At 29.9% G+C, this 19,053-nt stretch overlaps 3 non-coding genes across 3 annotated transcripts; 1 reads left to right on the forward strand and 2 right to left on the reverse strand.

Moving 5' to 3' along the window:
- Positions 1-1,709: 1,709 nt before the first annotated feature.
- LOC141530286 (5S ribosomal RNA) lies at positions 1,710-1,832 on the reverse strand. Its single transcript, XR_012479746.1, has one exon. It is a non-coding gene; the product is annotated as a 5S ribosomal RNA (ribosomal RNA).
- A 7,382-nt stretch (positions 1,833-9,214) lies between these two features.
- Positions 9,215-9,337, forward strand: LOC141530287 (5S ribosomal RNA). The gene has a single exon (XR_012479747.1). It is a non-coding gene; the product is annotated as a 5S ribosomal RNA (ribosomal RNA).
- A 1,708-nt stretch (positions 9,338-11,045) lies between these two features.
- On the reverse strand, positions 11,046-11,168 carry LOC141530274 (5S ribosomal RNA). The gene has a single exon (XR_012479734.1). It is a non-coding gene; the product is annotated as a 5S ribosomal RNA (ribosomal RNA).
- Positions 11,169-19,053: the final 7,885 nt, after the last annotated feature.

Consider the following 19,053-nt stretch of genomic DNA (forward strand, 5'->3'; position numbering starts at 1 on the left):
CACATTTTTTTGTCATTAGAAAACAAAATCCGAACAAACAGTTCCACTATAAAAAATTGTGCCAAGCTCACGTTTATAAGACGATTAAGAAAATAAAATTCTTTTTGTTTTTCAATTCTAAAAAGTAGTCAATTAAATATTTTACTTTTTAATGATAATAATTTTTTTTTTAATTAATATTTTTTCAAAAATAATAATAATTTTATGAATTAAAATATTTGAACCAAAATATAAATATTGTAGTATCTATTATCCGAACAAAAACAGTTTCACTGTAAAAAAATTGCGCCAAGTCCACGTTCATAAAACTCATCTCAATAACGTTTGCACTTTACAAAAAAAATAAGACTCAATATAATAATTGTCAATCTCTACAAAAAAAAGTGAAATACAAAAAAATACCAAGAAACTGTCATAATGTTAAAAAAATTGAAAGAAAATTTGTTGAAAATTTAAAAATTAAAAAAAAATTTATTTATCGTACTTGGCGCGCGTCATTGAGTACCCCAAATTTTTTCAGGATAAATAAACATCCTTTGAATGATTAAAAATTTATAATTAAGTCAACCTATAAAATGCATGAATTTAATTAATCAACTATTATTATTTAATAATAAGTTTTACAAAATTTAGGTAAAATCGACATGTCATACATATGTTATTTGAAATTCTTTAATCTTCCAGACATCATTTATGATTTTACTAAAACGCCCTCTCGTGTTTGGTTATGAAAACTACTTCAAAGTGGATACAATTGAGTGCTCTAGAAAAGAAAACATATGGCCGACTAAATTGAGAAAATGCGGTGTGATTGCCAATCAAAATGTGTTAATTACAATTAAACTAAGTAATATCAAGTTTCTTCATTGAAACTTAATGACAGAGCTGAAAACAATTGAATCCAAAAATTTTATATAATTTCAGATGATTTCACCACACCACCATATTGATAGTTATGTCCACTAAAAATTTAAAAAAATTTAAAAACGGATTTTTTCACTGAAACTGATAATTAATCGAGTAAGCAGTGTTTTTAATGAGTTGAGTATGCTTGACTAATGTAAATTTATATGTATAAGAATGTATGAAATCATATATTATGTAATTAGAGCTAATCAGCCCGAATATGTATAACAATACATAATTTTCATAAATTCGAGCAAAATCGTTTTTTCTCGGGTTGAAATTCTTCCGAAAAATTTGGGGTACTCAATGACGCGCGCCAAGTACGATAAAAAAATTTTTTTAATTTTTAAATTTTCAACAAATTTTCTTTCAATTTTTTTAACATTATGACAGTTTCTTGGTATTTTTTGTATTTCACTTTTTTTTTGTAGAGAATGACAATTATTATATTGAGTCTTATTTTTTTTTGTAAAGTGCAAACGTTATTGAGATGAGTTTTATGAACGTGGACTTGGCGCAATTTTTTTTACAGTGAAACTGTTTTTGTTCGGATAATAGATACTACAATATTTATATTTTGGTTCAAATATTTAATTCATAAAATTATTATTATTTTTGAAAAAATATTAATTAAAAAAAAAATTATTATCATTAAAAAGTAAAATATTTAATTGACTACTTTTTAGAATTGAAAAACAAAAAGAATTTTATTTTCTTAATCGTCTTATAAACGTGAGCTTGGCACAATTTTTTATAGTGGAACTGTTTGTTCGGATTTTGTTTTCTAATGACAAAAAAATGTGTGCCAACAACACGTGGTGTTCCCAAGCGGTCACCCATCCAAGTACTAACCACGCTCAATGCTGCTTAACTTCAGTGATCGGACGAGAACTGGTGTTTTGACTCAGCATGATATGGTCGTTGACAAATATTAATAAAATATCTTTGTACTTAAATTAATTGGAAATGAATGATAATTTAAAAAAATGATCGTTTAAACAACTAAAAAACATGCTTTTTTTAGAAAACCAAACTAAAAAATAGAAAATAAATTAAAAATAAAAATAGTGTAAAAAATTTTAATAAATATAAATTAATAATAATAGTGTAAATAAGAAAAAATTTTTTTTGTTGTAACAAAAAGAATGGGGTACATGGTATCAATAGTTATAAATATTTTATTGACAGATATGAGTAAAAGAATTATAATTTCCATAATATTTTAAAAAGTACCCCACGCTTTTTTTTTTTTAAATAAAATACATTTTTCTTTTATTTACACTCTATTAATTTATATTTATTAAAAATTTTTACACTTACCTTAATTCAATATTGTTAAAATTTATTTTCTATTTATAAGTTTGATTTTATATAAAAAGCGTATATTTTAGTTTTTTAAACTATTATTTATTTGTTCACATTTTGATTTAATTATATCTTAAAGAATCAAGGATTATAAATCGTGAACTTGTGGATTTTCCAAAATTTCCGTTATTATTTTCACTTTAGTAAAAGTCAATTTATTAATAATTGTGTTAAATTATATTTTTTCTTAATCCTAATATAATAATAATAATAATTTTATTTGTATCACATAGGCAGTGTTTTACAAAAAGCTTTCTAAATAGAAAGACAAGCATCGCTGTTTTTCTATTTAGCTTGTTTTTATGTGGATTACATAGTAATATATTAATTAAATTATTTTTAATTTTAATTTTTGGCATACATTTCACCACTTTTTTGGGTACATTGCTTTTTTACAATATTTTTAACATATCCCATACTATTCTCCACACACGTTCTTCCTCACTTTTTAAATTTATTTCTTAATTATCACTTCTTATTCTTTATCACACTTTCAAGCTCACTCTTTCTTTGACTAGAAATCTATTGCTCGGTATCTTTTGTTACATTGCTCCCTTCTCTGTTCTCACTCTCATTTTCTCTCAATACATTTTCTATTTCTTTCAACAATTTACACACATCTTTACATATTTTGCCATTTAAGCACTCTATTATTTTTATCTCTAGTATTTTTTCACATTCTTTGTAATTGTTCCAAGTCTCTAGAGTTTTTTTACTCTCTTCACTTAATTTTTTATTAATTTTTTTACACATTAACACATGCGTTAGCGTTTCTTCCTGACTTTTACACTCCCTGCACTTCCAATCACTTATACCTTTCTTTCCCGCACGTGTCAAGTTCCCGCATCTAGTTCTCGCCCATATATCTTTATCCGTGTTTTTCGCCTCTTTGTCGCACCAGTAGTTTTCTGTTTCGTTTGTCAGCACTAGTTTTTTGTATATATTATTGTACGTGGAATTATTTATTTTTTCTTCTACTTTTTTCTCCACCATTTTTTTATACACCTTTAAACCATTTTTTATTTCTTCTTCTATTACTTCTATCTCCGCGTTGTTATATATCAGTTCTATAATTCTTTCACATTCCATCTCTTTTACTAACATTTTTATTTTTCTCCCCATTTTGATGGCTGCCTATTCAATATGCCTCTTATTTCTTCTCTTAGGCAGATTTTTGGCCACCTGTTTTCTCCCATTCTTACAATATTCATTATATACCTCCATAGTCTGTCTTTTATTAGCACTTCTATCATTTCACCTCTTGTCTCTTTGCACACTATGTAGCTCGGCGTGTTTCTCGCTACTCCTAGAGCCATTCTCCATAATTTGTTTTGCATTATCACCATTTCACTCGTTTTTTCACACCCCCATGTTTCCACTCCGTATAAGCATCCAGATCTCACTAACGTATTATATAGATATATTCTGTCTGTTATATTGTCTCTACCTGTCCTTCTTATCACTCCCCACGTTGCATTTGACACCTTATTTGCTTTATTTTTCATCTCTCTCATGTGTCTACTGTGTGTATTTTTGTAGTAAACGTGTATCCTAAGTATTTGAAATTATTCACTACTTCCAACTTTTCTCTTTTGTACCACCATTCGCTCTTCACTGCTCTACCACCATTCTTGAACACCATAATTTTTGTCTTCTTTGCGTTTACTTTCAGTCTACTTTTATCCACGTATTTTTCTATTTCCTTTAACATTTCTTTCAGTCCTTCTGTCGTATCTGCTATCGCTACACCGTCGTCTGCGTACTTCATCATATATATCTTTGTTTTACCCATTACAGTGCCTCCGATATTCTTTTTCACCATCTCGTCCTCCATGTCATCTATAAATATGTTAAAGAGTACTGCGCTTAGTGCACATCCCTGTCTCACCCCTTGGTTTATTTTGAACACCTTAGTTTTTGCTCCATTCACTGTTACCTCACACGTTGTATTTTTATATATAGTTTCTATCATTTTGTACATTTTTCCACCAATTCCTATTTTTCTTAGTTTTTGGAGCAGTAATTTTCTGTCGACTGTGTCGAAAGCTTGTTTTAGATCAACAAAACACACGTATAGATTTTTTTATATTTCAATCTGTTATTAATTAGCGTATTTAGCGTGAAGATGTGCTCTCTTGTGCCTCTCCCTTTCTAAAACCTGCTTGACTCTCTTTTAATTTATTTTCACTATCTGTCCAGCACATTAGCCTCTCCGCCATTATTGTAGTTAGTATTTTATAACCAATATCTAACAGCGATATTCCCCTGTAGTTTTCAGCACTTTTTACGTCACCCGCTTTATGTATTGTCACTATTCGCGCTTTTTCCCATCCTTCCTGTATATTGCCTTCTTCCCACATTTTATTAATTATATTGTTCAAATTCTCTAGCACCTCACGAGGAAGGCTCTTTATGAATTCAGCCGAAATTCCATCTTCCCCTGGCGCTTTTTTGTTTCCTAGTTTTTTTATTGCCTCTCTGAATTCTCTTCCACTTATTTCTTCATCCATATATCCGTATTCACTGCTTGTTTCTGTGCTTGTGTTGTTTATTTCACTTTCTACTTCTGTATTATTGCTATTTTTGTTCAACAGTTTTGTGAAATGCTTCACCCAAGTATCTCCATCTATTTTTTCCCCATTTCTTTTTTCGTTCTCTTGCACCTGTATTTATTCACCGCTTCCCACCATTTACTCATGTCCTTCGCTTTATCTATTTCTTTCTTTCTCTCTAACCACCAATTTTCTTTTGCTTCTTTTACTGCTTGCCTGTATGTTTTCCTCGCTTCTATATATTCTTTCTTTTTTTCATTATTTTGTGCATCTTTAAGCATTATTCTTAATTTTTTCCACACTGTATTTCTGCACTGTTTGCACTTCTCATTAAACCACTCCTTTTTTTTTTTTTCCTGTTGCTTTCCCTTTTTTTGGTTTTGCAGTCTTCTTTGTTCTTCTCGCTGCTTCGTATATAGTTTCTTTGTGCTCACACCATTCTAGATTTTCTTCGCCCATCCTTTTTTCACTCCATATCTCATACGCATTCTCCGTATATTCCGCTGCTTGGTCTTTTTTCCATCTCAGTCTTTCTTCCATTATTTTTGTTAAGCCCGTTTTCTCTTCACTATTTGTTACTTCTTTATCACTATTTTTTCTTTTTATTTCAATATATATCGGTAGGTGATCTGAGTCTGTTTTTTTTATTACTCCAAATTTTTTTACACAGTCTTCACTCCCTCTGTCCATTACCATACATATATCTATCACTGAGCAGCAGTTTTCGCTTTTTCCTCCTATGAAAGTTACTTCTCCATTTCTGTCTCCTTCGCTGGCACCGTTTATTATTCTCATCCCTAAATCTTCACATATATTGAGGAGCTTTTTTCCTTCTGCATTCACCACTTTGTCTTTTGACTTTCTTTTTATACAATATTCTTGATTCACTACTTTTGTTTCACATTCCCCTATTCTTGCGTTCAGGTCACCTATCACAATGATTTTTTCATACGTTCCTTCATTGTCTCTCACTACTTTTTTTAATTGTTTTTCTATTGCTCGTATTCCTACGTTGTTGTACACTGTTATCACCACTTCACTCATATTCTTATTTTTTATCACAAATCCGTGCTCCCATTCGTCTACTGTCCACTCTGCTTCTTTTTCTTTTTTCACACCTAATATGTGTCCCCCACTTGCTCTTCCTCTCTTGCATTCTTTTTTTCTCACTGCTGCTTTGAACCACCACTTCATTTCACTACTCAGACTGTTTGTTACTCTCATTTTGTCTTTGTCCTCGATCCACGTTTCAATCAGGGAAACTATTTCAAATTTTTTTATGAACTCATTCAGTTCACTGTACTCCTTTAGCCCTGCAATATTCCAGCACATTATTTTGCATCCTCTGATGTTCACCACTTTGCTTTTATTTTTATTTTTATTTTTATTTTTTTTTTTTTTTATTATTATTTTTATTTTTATTTTTATTTTTATTATTATTTTTATTTATATTTTTATTTTTATTATTTTTATTTATATTTTTATATTCTACCGTTTAGTCATTTGTCGTTCTGGTTGTCGCTCTGCTCCAACTTACGCTTCTTTTTGATCTCTACGTGCTCTAGCATCATCTAGCATGTATTGTGTGTATTCATCCATAACGTAGTCTTCGTTTCTGTATCGTGTGCTATCTATCAATGTTGCTCTACGCCCTGTGTCATCGCGTCTCGCACTGTATTTCGCTCTTTCTAGTTCTCTCACTCTACTTTCTGCTTTCAGATATCTTTCAACAATTGCCTCCTTCTCTTTTTCCCATTTCTTTTTCTCTTCTTCTGCTTCTTTTTTTATTTTCTCTTCGTTTTCTCTAGCTAGTTTGCGGTAGTTACATGTTTGTGACCTTTTTTCTCTGTCACATTTTTCTAGCTGGTTCATTTTTTGCAATAGTAGTTTTACCCCAGTTCTGTTGGATTCGTTGATGTCATTTAGGGTTGCGCTGAGCATTAGCTCCCACTCATTTTCTTTTCTTCTGTTTTCTCTGCTTATTTTTTCCAGTAGTGTTCTCGTCAGTTGTTCGGTTATCTCACTTAGTCTCTTAATCCTAATATAAGTATAATCCGAACAAAAACAGCTCCACTGTAAAAATTACGCCAAGTACACGTTCACAACTCTTGATTTACAAAAATGCCAAGGAGAAATTATCCTTTTACAAAAAGATGTAAAATAAAAAAAAAAAACAGACCAAGTAGCCGTTATGATCTTTCATAATTGAAAAAATTTTGTGATAAATTTAACAAATAAAAACAATTTTTTAGACGTACTTGGCGTGCGTCATTGAGTACCCAAAATTTTTTCAGATGAATCGTGATAACGTGATAATACCCCTCAGGTAACTCATTAATGTCAAATATCAGTAGTTCAATAATCACCTTATCTCCTGTTCTTTCCCTCTTCACAGCATTACTGCATGTGTCTGATAGAAGTTTGATTAAACATCGTTTTTAATGTACAACTTTTAATAACTTTCCAATGAATGAACTGATTTTCAAGTGGCTGGCAGCATTCAACGCCGTTTTTTAAGCCCCGTAAAGAATTTTTAAGTTCGCATTGATCGAACGTTAAAATTTAGGAATACTTCCGAAAAAAACACTTTTTTCGGTTTTCTTTCGTTCACGATATCTTTTGAACGAATTAACCGATTTTGACTGGTCAAGCGGCAATTGACGTGATTTTTCAAGATCAAGAGCTGATTAGTTTTTGGAGATAATCGACTGAGCCGTTTAAAAGTTATTCCAAAAAAGCAACTTAAAAGCAAAAATTTTTCTCAAAATTTTTTCAAGGTTTTTTTGAGATATCTTGAAATCCATCTATCGGAATCGGTCAAAATTGTATTCAAAATCCAAGTTCGTTCATGTTTTTTCAAATGGGCCAACCACGATGAAATCGGTAAAGTCGTTCATAAGTTATGGGAGGTTTACACACACACACACACACACACACACACACACACACACACACACACACACACACACACACACACACACACAGTGACACCCTCGTGGGGATACTCATGTAAGTTTTTTGTGACCTTCAAAAAATTTTCAATTTTCTTAGCGAGAAGTTAAAAATATACTGGTGGCAAGAAAAATGATTACTGAATTAATTATAAAAACTGCTTAGTAAATTAATGATCAAATTTCGTGATAAAATCCTTTTTTTTTTTAAATTTATAGTAGAAATAAATCTTACTTTAAAATAGGGCTCCGGTGTTTCTTGAACATTTATTAATGCTATATTTTCTAATGAAGTCAATTTAATTAACAGTTCATTCAATTAATAAACTTATTCATTTTTTCTCGATCTGAACGAAATGCTCGGAAGCTATTTAGTTGTACAAATATCAATCTTATCCGTGAAATAATGAAAACAAGCATGATTTTCAATTGTTATCGATTCATATGGTTGCATCAAAATGATCATCAGTAGGGATAATGACTTGGTGAGGAAGGGCTGAAAGAATTGTCCGTAAAATCGCTTTTCATATCAGTTCTCTGGCTCAGTTGTCATAAATGAAGAAATTTTGGGTACTCAATGACGCACGCCAAGTACGTCTAAAAATTGTTTTTATTTGTTAAATTTATCACAAAATTTTTTCAATTATGAAAGATTATAACGGCTACTTGGTCTTTTTTTTTTTTTATTTTACATCTTTTTGTAAAATGATAATTTCTCCTTGGCATTTTTGTAAATCAAGAGTTGTGAACGTGTACTTGGCGTAATTTTTACAGTGGAACTGTTTTTGTTCGGATTATACTTATATTAGGATTAAGAAAAATATAATTTAACACAATTATTAATAAATTGACTTTTACTAAAGTGAAAATAATAACGGAAATTTTGGAAAATCCACAAGTTTACGATTTATAATCCTTGATTCTTTAAGATATAATTAAATCAAAATATGAACAAATAAATAATAGTTTAAAAAACTAAAATATACACTTTTTATATAAAATCAAACTTATAAATAGAAAATAAATTTTAACAATATTGAATTAAGGTAAGTGTAAAAATTTTTAATAAATATAAATTAATAGAGTGTAAATAAAAGAAAAATGTATTTTATTTAAAAAAAAAAAAGCGTGGGGTACTTTTTAAAATATTATGGAAATTATAATTCTTTTACTCATATCTGTCAATAAAATATTTATAACTATTGATACCATGTACCCCATTCTTTTTGTTACAACAAAAAACATTTTTTCTTATTTACACTATTATTATTAATTTATATTTATTAAAATTTTTTACACTATTTTTATTTTTAATTTATTTTCTATTTTTTAGTTTGGTTTTCTATAAAAAGCATGTTTTTTAGTTTTTTAAACTATCATTTTTTTAAATTATCATTCATTTCCAATTAATTTAAGTACAAAGATATTTTATTAATATTTGTCAACGACCATATCATGCTGAGTCAAAACACCAGTTCTCGTCCGATCACTGAAGTTAAGCAGCATTGAGCGTGGTTAGTACTTGGATGGGTGACCGCTTGGGAACACCACGTGTTGTTGGCACACATTTTTTTGTCATTAGAAAACAAAATCCGAACAAACAGTTCCACTATAAAAAATTGTGCCAAGCTCACGTTTATAAGACGATTAAGAAAATAAAATTCTTTTTGTTTTTCAATTCTAAAAAGTAGTCAATTAAATATTTTACTTTTTAATGATAATAATTTTTTTTTTAATTAATATTTTTTCAAAAATAATAATAATTTTATGAATTAAAATATTTGAACCAAAATATAAATATTGTAGTATCTATTATCCGAACAAAAACAGTTTCACTGTAAAAAATTGCGCCAAGTCCACGTTCATAAAACTCATCTCAATAACGTTTGCACTTTACAAAAAAATAAGACTCAATATAATAATTGTCAATCTCTACAAAAAAAAGTGAAATACAAAAAATACCAAGAAACTGTCATAATGTTAAAAAATTGAAAGAAAATTTGTTGAAAATTTAAAAATTAAAAAAATTTATTTATCGTACTTGGCGCGCGTCATTGAGTACCCCAAATTTTTTCAGGATAAATAAACATCCTTTGAATGATTAAAAATTTATAATTAAGTCAACCTATAAAATGCATGAATTTAATTAATCAACTATTATTATTTAATAATAAGTTTTACAAAATTTAGGTAAAATCGACATGTCATACATATGTTATTTGAAATTCTTTAATCTTCCAGACATCATTTATGATTTTACTAAAACGCCCTCTCGTGTTTGGTTATGAAAACTACTTCAAAGTGGATACAATTGAGTGCTCTAGAAAAGAAAACATATGGCCGACTAAATTGAGAAAATGCGGTGTGATTGCCAATCAAAATGTGTTAATTACAATTAAACTAAGTAATATCAAGTTTCTTCATTGAAACTTAATGACAGAGCTGAAAACAATTGAATCCAAAAATTTTATATAATTTCAGATGATTTCACCACACCACCATATTGATAGTTATGTCCACTAAAAATTTAAAAAAAAATTTAAAAACGGATTTTTTCACTGAAACTGATAATTAATCGAGTAAGCAGTGTTTTTAATGAGTTGAGTATGCTTGACTAATGTAAATTTATATGTATAAGAATGTATGAAATCATATATTATGTAATTAGAGCTAATCAGCCCGAATATGTATAACAATACATAATTTTCATAAATTCGAGCAAAATCGTTTTTTCTCGGGTTGAAATTCTTCCGAAAAAATTTGGGGTACTCAATGACGCGCGCCAAGTACGATAAAAAAATTTTTTTTTAATTTTTAAATTTTCAACAAATTTTCTTTCAATTTTTTTAACATTATGACAGTTTCTTGGTATTTTTTTGTATTTCACTTTTTTTTGTAGAGAATGACAATTATTATATTGAGTCTTATTTTTTTTTGTAAAGTGCAAACGTTATTGAGATGAGTTTTATGAACGTGGACTTGGCGCAATTTTTTTTACAGTGAAACTGTTTTTGTTCGGATAATAGATACTACAATATTTATATTTTGGTTCAAATATTTAATTCATAAAATTATTATTATTTTTGAAAAAATATTAATTAAAAAAAAAATTATTATCATTAAAAAGTAAAATATTTAATTGACTACTTTTTAGAATTGAAAAACAAAAAGAATTTTATTTTCTTAATCGTCTTATAAACGTGAGCTTGGCACAATTTTTTATAGTGGAACTGTTTGTTCGGATTTTGTTTTCTAATGACAAAAAAATGTGTGCCAACAACACGTGGTGTTCCCAAGCGGTCACCCATCCAAGTACTAACCACGCTCAATGCTGCTTAACTTCAGTGATCGGACGAGAACTGGTGTTTTGACTCAGCATGATATGGTCGTTGACAAATATTAATAAAATATCTTTGTACTTAAATTAATTGGAAATGAATGATAATTTAAAAAATGATCGTTTAAACAACTAAAAACATGCTTTTTTAGAAAACCAAACTAAAAATAGAAAATAAATTAAAAATAAAAATAGTGTAAAAATTTTAATAAATATAAATTAATAATAATAGTGTAAATAAGAAAAAATGTTTTTGTTGTAACAAAAAGAATGGGGTACATGGTATCAATAGTTATAAATATTTTATTGACAGATATGAGTAAAAGAATTATAATTTCCATAATATTTTAAAAAGTACCCCACGCTTTTTTTTTTTTTTTTTTAAATAAAATACATTTTTCTTTTATTTACACTCTATTAATTTATATTTATTAAAAATTTTTACACTTACCTTAATTCAATATTGTTAAAATTTATTTTCTATTTATAAGTTTGATTTTATATAAAAGCGTATATTTTAGTTTTTTAAACTATTATTTATTTGTTCACATTTTGATTTAATTATATCTTAAAGAATCAAGGATTATAAATCGTGAACTTGTGGATTTTCCAAAATTTCCGTTATTATTTTCACTTTAGTAAAAGTCAATTTATTAATAATTGTGTTAAATTATATTTTTCTTAATCCTAATATAATAATAATAATAATTTTATTTGTATCACATAGGCAGTGTTTTACAAAAAGCTTTCTAAATAGAAAGACAAGCATCGCTGTTTTTCTATTTAGCTTGTTTTTATGTGGATTACATAGTAATATATTAATTAAATTATTTTTAATTTTAATTTTTGGCATACATTTCACCACTTTTTGGGTACATTGCTTTTTTACAATATTTTTAACATATCCCATACTATTCTCCACACACGTTCTTCCTCACTTTTAAATTTATTTCTTAATTATCACTTATTATTCTTTATCACACTTTCAAGCTCACTCTTTCTTTGACTAGAAATCTATTGCTCGGTATCTTTTGTTACATTGCTCCCTTCTCTGTTCTCACTCTCATTTTCTCTCAATACATTTTCTATTTCTTTCAACAATTTACACACATCTTTACATATTTTGCCATTTAAGCACTCTATTATTTTTATCTCTAGTATTTTTTCACATTCTTTGTAATTGTTCCAAGTCTCTAGAGTTTTTTTACTCTCTTCACTTAATTTTTATTAATTTTTTTACACATTAACACATGCGTTAGCGTTTCTTCCTGACTTTTACACTCCCTGCACTTCCAATCACTTATACCTTTCTTTCCCGCGCGTGTCAAGTTCCCGCATCTAGTTCTCGCCCATATATCTTTATCCGTGTTTTTCGCCTCTTTGTCGCACCAGTAGTTTTCTGTTTCGTTTGTCAGCACTAGTTTTTTGTATATATTATTGTACGTGGAATTATTTATTTTTTCTTCTACTTTTTTCTCCACCATTTTTTTATACACCTTTAAACCATTTTTTATTTCTTCTTCTATTACTTCTATCTCCGCGTTGTTATATATCAGTTCTATAATTCTTTCACATTCCATCTCTTTTACTAACATTTTTATTTTTTCTCCCCATTTTGATGGCTGCCTATTCAATATGCCTCTTATTTCTTCTCTTAGGCAGATTTTTGGCCACCTGTTTTCTCCCATTCTTACAATATTCATTATATACCTCCATAGTCTGTCTTTTATTAGCACTTCTATCATTTCACCTCTTGTCTCTTTGCACACTATGTAGCTCGGCGTGTTTCTCGCTACTCCTAGAGCCATTCTCCATAATTTGTTTTGCATTATCACCATTTCACTCGTTTTTTCACACCCCCATGTTTCCACTCCGTATAAGCATCCAGATCTCACTAACGTATTATATAGATATATTCTGTCTGTTATATTGTCTCTACCTGTCCTTCTTATCACTCCCCACGTTGCATTTGACACCTTATTTGCTTTATTTTTCATCTCTCTCATGTGTCTACTGTGTGTATTTTTGTAGTAAACGTGTATCCTAAGTATTTGAAATTATTCACTACTTCCAACTTTTCTCTTTTGTACCACCATTCGCTCTTCACTGCTCTACCACCATTCTTGAACACCATAATTTTTGTCTTCTTTGCGTTTACTTTCAGTCTACTTTTATCCACGTATTTTTCTATTTCCTTTAACATTTCTTTCAGTCCTTCTGTCGTATCTGCTATCGCTACACCGTCGTCTGCGTACTTCATCATATATATCTTTGTTTTACCCATTACAGTGCCTCCGATATTCTTTTTCACCATCTCGTCCTCCATGTCATCTATAAATATGTTAAAGAGTACTGCGCTTAGTGCACATCCCTGTCTCACCCCTTGGTTTATTTTGAACACCTTAGTTTTTGCTCCATTCACTGTTACCTCACACGTTGTATTTTTATATATAGTTTCTATCATTTTGTACATTTTTCCACCAATTCCTATTTTTCTTAGTTTTTGGAGCAGTAATTTTCTGTCGACTGTGTCGAAAGCTTGTTTTAGATCAACAAAACACACGTATAGATTTTTTTATATTTCAATCTGTTATTAATTAGCGTATTTAGCGTGAAGATGTGCTCTCTTGTGCCTCTCCCCTTTCTAAAACCTGCTTGACTCTCTTTTAATTTATTTTCACTATCTGTCCAGCACATTAGCCTCTCCGCCATTATTGTAGTTAGTATTTTATAACCAATATCTAACAGCGATATTCCCCTGTAGTTTTCAGCACTTTTTACGTCACCCGCTTTATGTATTGTCACTATTCGCGCTTTTTCCCATCCTTCCTGTATATTGCCTTCTTCCCACATTTTATTAATTATATTGTTCAAATTCTCTAGCACCTCACGAGGAAGGCTCTTTATGAATTCAGCCGAAATTCCATCTTCCCCTGGCGCTTTTTTGTTTCCTAGTTTTTTTATTGCCTCTCTGAATTCTCTTCCACTTATTTCTTCATCCATATATCCGTATTCACTGCTTGTTTCTGTGCTTGTGTTGTTTATTTCACTTTCTACTTCTGTATTATTGCTATTTTTGTTCAACAGTTTTGTGAAATGCTTCACCCAAGTATCTCCATCTATTTTTTCCCCATTTCTTTTTCGTTCTCTTGCACCTGTATTTATTCACCGCTTCCCACCATTTACTCATGTCCTTCGCTTTATCTATTTCTTTCTTTCTCTCTAACCACCAATTTTCTTTTGCTTCTTTTACTGCTTGCCTGTATGTTTTCCTCGCTTCTATATATTCTTTCTTTTTTTCATTATTTTGTGCATCTTTAAGCATTATTCTTAATTTTTCCACACTGTATTTCTGCACTGTTTGCACTTCTCATTAAACCACTCCTTTTTTTTTTTTTTTTTTCCTGTTGCTTTCCCTTTTTTGGTTTTGCAGTCATCTTTGTTCTTCTCGCTGCTTCGTATATAGTTTCTTTGAGCTCACACCATTCTAGATTTTCTTCGCCCATCCTTTTTTCACTCCATATCTCATACGCATTCTCCGTATATTCCGCTGCTTGGTCTTTTTTCCATCTCAGTCTTTCTTCCATTATTTTTGTTAAGCCCGTTTTCTCTTCACTATTTGTTACTTCTTTATCACTATTTTTTCTTTTTATTTCAATATATATCGGTAGGTGATCTGAGTCTGTTTTTTTTATTACTCCAAATTTTTTTACACAGTCTTCACTCCCTCTGTCCATTACCATACATATATCTATCACTGAGCAGCAGTTTTCGCTTTTTCCTCCTATGAAAGTTACTTCTCCATTTCTGTCTCCTTCGCTGGCACCGTTTATTATTCTCATCCCTAAATCTTCACATATATTGAGGAGCTTTTTTCCTTCTGCATTCACCACTTTGTCTTTTGACTTTCTTTTTATACAATATTCTTGATTCACTACTTTTGTTTCACATTCCCCTATTCTTGCGTTCAGGTCACCTATCACAATGATTTTTTCATACGTTCCTTCATTGTCTCTCACTACTTTTTTTAATTGTTTTTCTATTGCTCGTATTCCTACGTTGTTGTACACTGTTATCACCACTTCACTCATATTCTTATTTTTTATCACAAATCCGTGCTCCCATTCGTCTACTGTCCACTCTGCTTCTTTTTCTTTTTTCACACCTAATATGTGTCCCCCACTTGCTCTTCCTCTCTTGCATTCTTTTTTCTCACTGCTGCTTTGAACCACCACTTCATTTCACTACTCAGACTGTTTGTTACTCTCATTTTGTCTTTGTCCTCGATCCACGTTTCAATCAGGGAAACTATTTCAAATTTTTATGAACTCATTCAGTTCACTGTACTCCTTTAGCCCTGCAATATTCCAGCACATTATTTTGCATCCTCTGATGTTCACCACTTTGCTTTTATTTTTTTTTTTATTTTTTTTTTTTTTTATTATTTTTTTTAAATTTATTCTTATTTTTATTATTATTTTTATTTATATTTTTATTTTTATTATTTTTATTTATATTTTTATATTCTACCGTTTAGTCATTTGTCGTTCTGGTTGTCGCTCTGCTCCAACTTACGCTTCTTTTTTGATCTCTACGTGCTCTAGCATCATCTAGCATGTATTGTGTGTATTCATCCATAACGTAGTCTTCGTTTCTGTATCGTGTGCTATCTATCAATGTTGCTCTACGCCCTGTGTCATCGCGTCTCGCACTGTATTTCGCTCTTTCTAGTTCTCTCACTCTACTTTCTGCTTTCAGATATCTTTCAACAATTGCCTCCTTCTCTTTTTCCCATTTCTTTTTCTCTTCTTCTGCTTCTTTTTTTATTTTCTCTTCGTTTTCTCTAGCTAGTTTGCGGTAGTTACATGTTTGTGACCTTTTTTCTCTGTCACATTTTTCTAGCTGGTTCATTTTTTGCAATAGTAGTTTTACCCCAGTTCTGTTGGATTCGTTGATGTCATTTAGGGTTGCGCTGAGCATTAGCTCCCACTCATTTTCTTTTCTTCTGTTTTCTCTGCTTATTTTTTCCAGTAGTGTTCTCGTCAGTTGTTCGGTTATCTCACTTAGTCTCTTAATCCTAATATAAGTATAATCCGAACAAAAACAGCTCCACTGTAAAAAATTACGCCAAGTACACGTTCACAACTCTTGATTTACAAAAATGCCAAGGAGAAATTATCCTTTTACAAAAAGATGTAAAATAAAAAAAAAAAACAGACCAAGTAGCCGTTATGATCTTTCATAATTGAAAAAATTTTGTGATAAATTTAACAAATAAAAACAATTTTTTAGACGTACTTGGCGTGCGTCATTGAGTACCCAAAATTTTTTCAGATGAATCGTGATAACGTGATAATACCCCTCAGGTAACTCATTAATGTCAAATATCAGTAGTTCAATAATCACCTTATCTCCTGTTCTTTCCCTCTTCACAGCATTACTGCATGTGTCTGATAGAAGTTTGATTAAACATCGTTTTTAATGTACAACTTTTAATAACTTTCCAATGAATGAACTGATTTTCAAGTGGCTGGCAGCATTCAACGCCGTTTTTTAAGCCCCGTAAAGAATTTTTAAGTTCGCATTGATCGAACGTTAAAATTTAGGAATACTTCCGAAAAAAACACTTTTTTCGGTTTTCTTTCGTTCACGATATCTTTTGAACGAATTAACCGATTTTGACTGGTCAAGCGGCAATTGACGTGATTTTTCAAGATCAAGAGCTGATTAGTTTTTGGAGATAATCGACTGAGCCGTTTAAAAGTTATACCAAAAAAGCAACTTAAAAGCAAAAATTTTTCTCAAATTTTTTCAAGGTTTTTTTGAGATATCTTGAAATCCATCTATCGGAATCGGTCAAAATTGTATTCAAAATCCAAGTTCGTTCATGTTTTTTCAAATGGGCCAACCACGATGAAATCGGTAAAGTCGTTCATAAGTTATGGGAGGTTTACACACACACACACACACACACACACACACACACACACACACACACACACACACACACAGTGACACCCTCGTGGGGATACTCATGTAAGTTTTTGTGACCTTCAAAAATTTTCAATTTTCTTAGCGAGAAGTTAAAAATATACTGGTGGCAAGAAAAATGATTACTGAATTAATTATAAAAACTGCTTAGTAAATTAATGATCAAATTTCGTGATAAAATCCTGTTTTTTTTTTTTTTTAATTTATAGTAGAAATAAATCTTACTTTAAAATAGGGCTCCGGTGTTTCTTGAACATTTATTAATGCTATATTTTCTAATGAAGTCAATTTAATTAACAGTTCATTCAATTAATAAACTTATTCATTTTTTCTCGATCTGAACGAAATGCTCGGAAGCTATTTAGTTGTACAAATATCAATCTTATCCGTGAAATAATGAAAACAAGCATGATTTTCAATTGTTATCGATTCATATGGTTGCATCAAAATGATCATCAGTAGGGTTAGTGACTTGGTGAGGAAGGGCTGAAAGAATTGTCGGTAAAATCGCTTTTCATATCAGTTCTCTGGCTCAGTTGTCATAAATGAAAAAATTTTGGGTACTCAATGACGCACGCCAAGTACGCCTAAAAAATTGTTTTTATTTGTTAAATTTATCACAAAATTTTTTCAATTATGAAAGATCATAACGGCTACTTGGTCTGTTTTTTTTTTTATTTTACATCTTTTTGTAAAAGGATAATTTCTCCTTGGCATTTTTGTAAATCAAGAGTTGTGAACGTGTACTTGGCGTAATTTTTTACAGTGGAGCTGTTTTTGTTCGGATTTTACATCTTTTTGTGAAAATTTCTCCTTTTGACGTGATGAGCACTCGATTTTCGAAACACGAGGTAAAACTAATGACTTTACGATTTTTGAAAATCTTCGATTTTCTTAACGGATAGTTAAAAAAATCATCAAAGTAAATTTAAGATTTTTTTTAGAAATTATATTTACATTGAAATTTTTTCTTAATTACAATTTCCGCCATTTAGAAATACAGAAATTACATATTTCATAAAAAACGTTGCATTTGTTCTTTCGTTTTTTACATTCTCACAGAGTATTTAAAATTTGTCCCTTGTAGAGACTGAAAAAAATGGATTTATCAACCATAGACATAGGCAGGCTTAGTAGAGGGTTCTATTCATAATTTACTAACAAATAGTTGTTACATACATAATATCTCGCATTTTTTGTTACAATCACATCTTTTACGCTCTTATTCTCGTTGTACTTCACTGTAAAGAGTGAATGATAATAATTACATCAAAGGAAAAAAACAGAAGTCGAGAAAAAAATTACTTACTGATCATCATATTATTCACCATGTAATAAGTCACCGTACAATATTTTGCAAGTTTTTCGTGCTTGGTATATATAACCTATACTCGATATCATTAAGGGTAGCCAGTAATTGTTGCGCATGATATCTTCAATCGTTTGTTAACTGCGGCAATTTTTCATAATTCATTGTCTTAATCATATTATTATTCAAATTAACACTCGAGAAATTAATAGCCTTATCAGCAAACGAAACAAAATAATGTGATTTAAAATTGATAGTAAATTTTGATTTGTACCTGGAAACACTTAAATGACTTACTGTACGTAATTTTAGTCGACTTATAACGATACAAGTCATACAAATAGTGTATGTACATCGGTATTAACAAATAATAATTATTATTTTAGTATAGCATCCTTCCCCTTCAAGGAATAAGGTTATAAATATAATAATAAAATTTTGATTGAAATTTTGAAAATTGAATTTTCGCGCGCTATTTGGGATAAAAATGAATAATTTTCTTAATAACTAATAATTTAGCATCCTTTTCTAAACAGGAAGAATTATAATTGCTATTATTATTATTGCAATAATGATAATAAAATTTCACATGAATTTTTAACTTTAAAATTTCCCGTGTTTTTTGAAATTATAACTACAATA

Source organism: Cotesia typhae, unplaced genomic scaffold (genome assembly GCF_013202065.1).
Source record: "Cotesia typhae breed Kobodo isofemale line unplaced genomic scaffold, CoteBio_Ctyphae contig_48, whole genome shotgun sequence".
Lineage (NCBI taxonomy): Eukaryota > Metazoa > Arthropoda > Insecta > Hymenoptera > Braconidae > Cotesia > Cotesia typhae.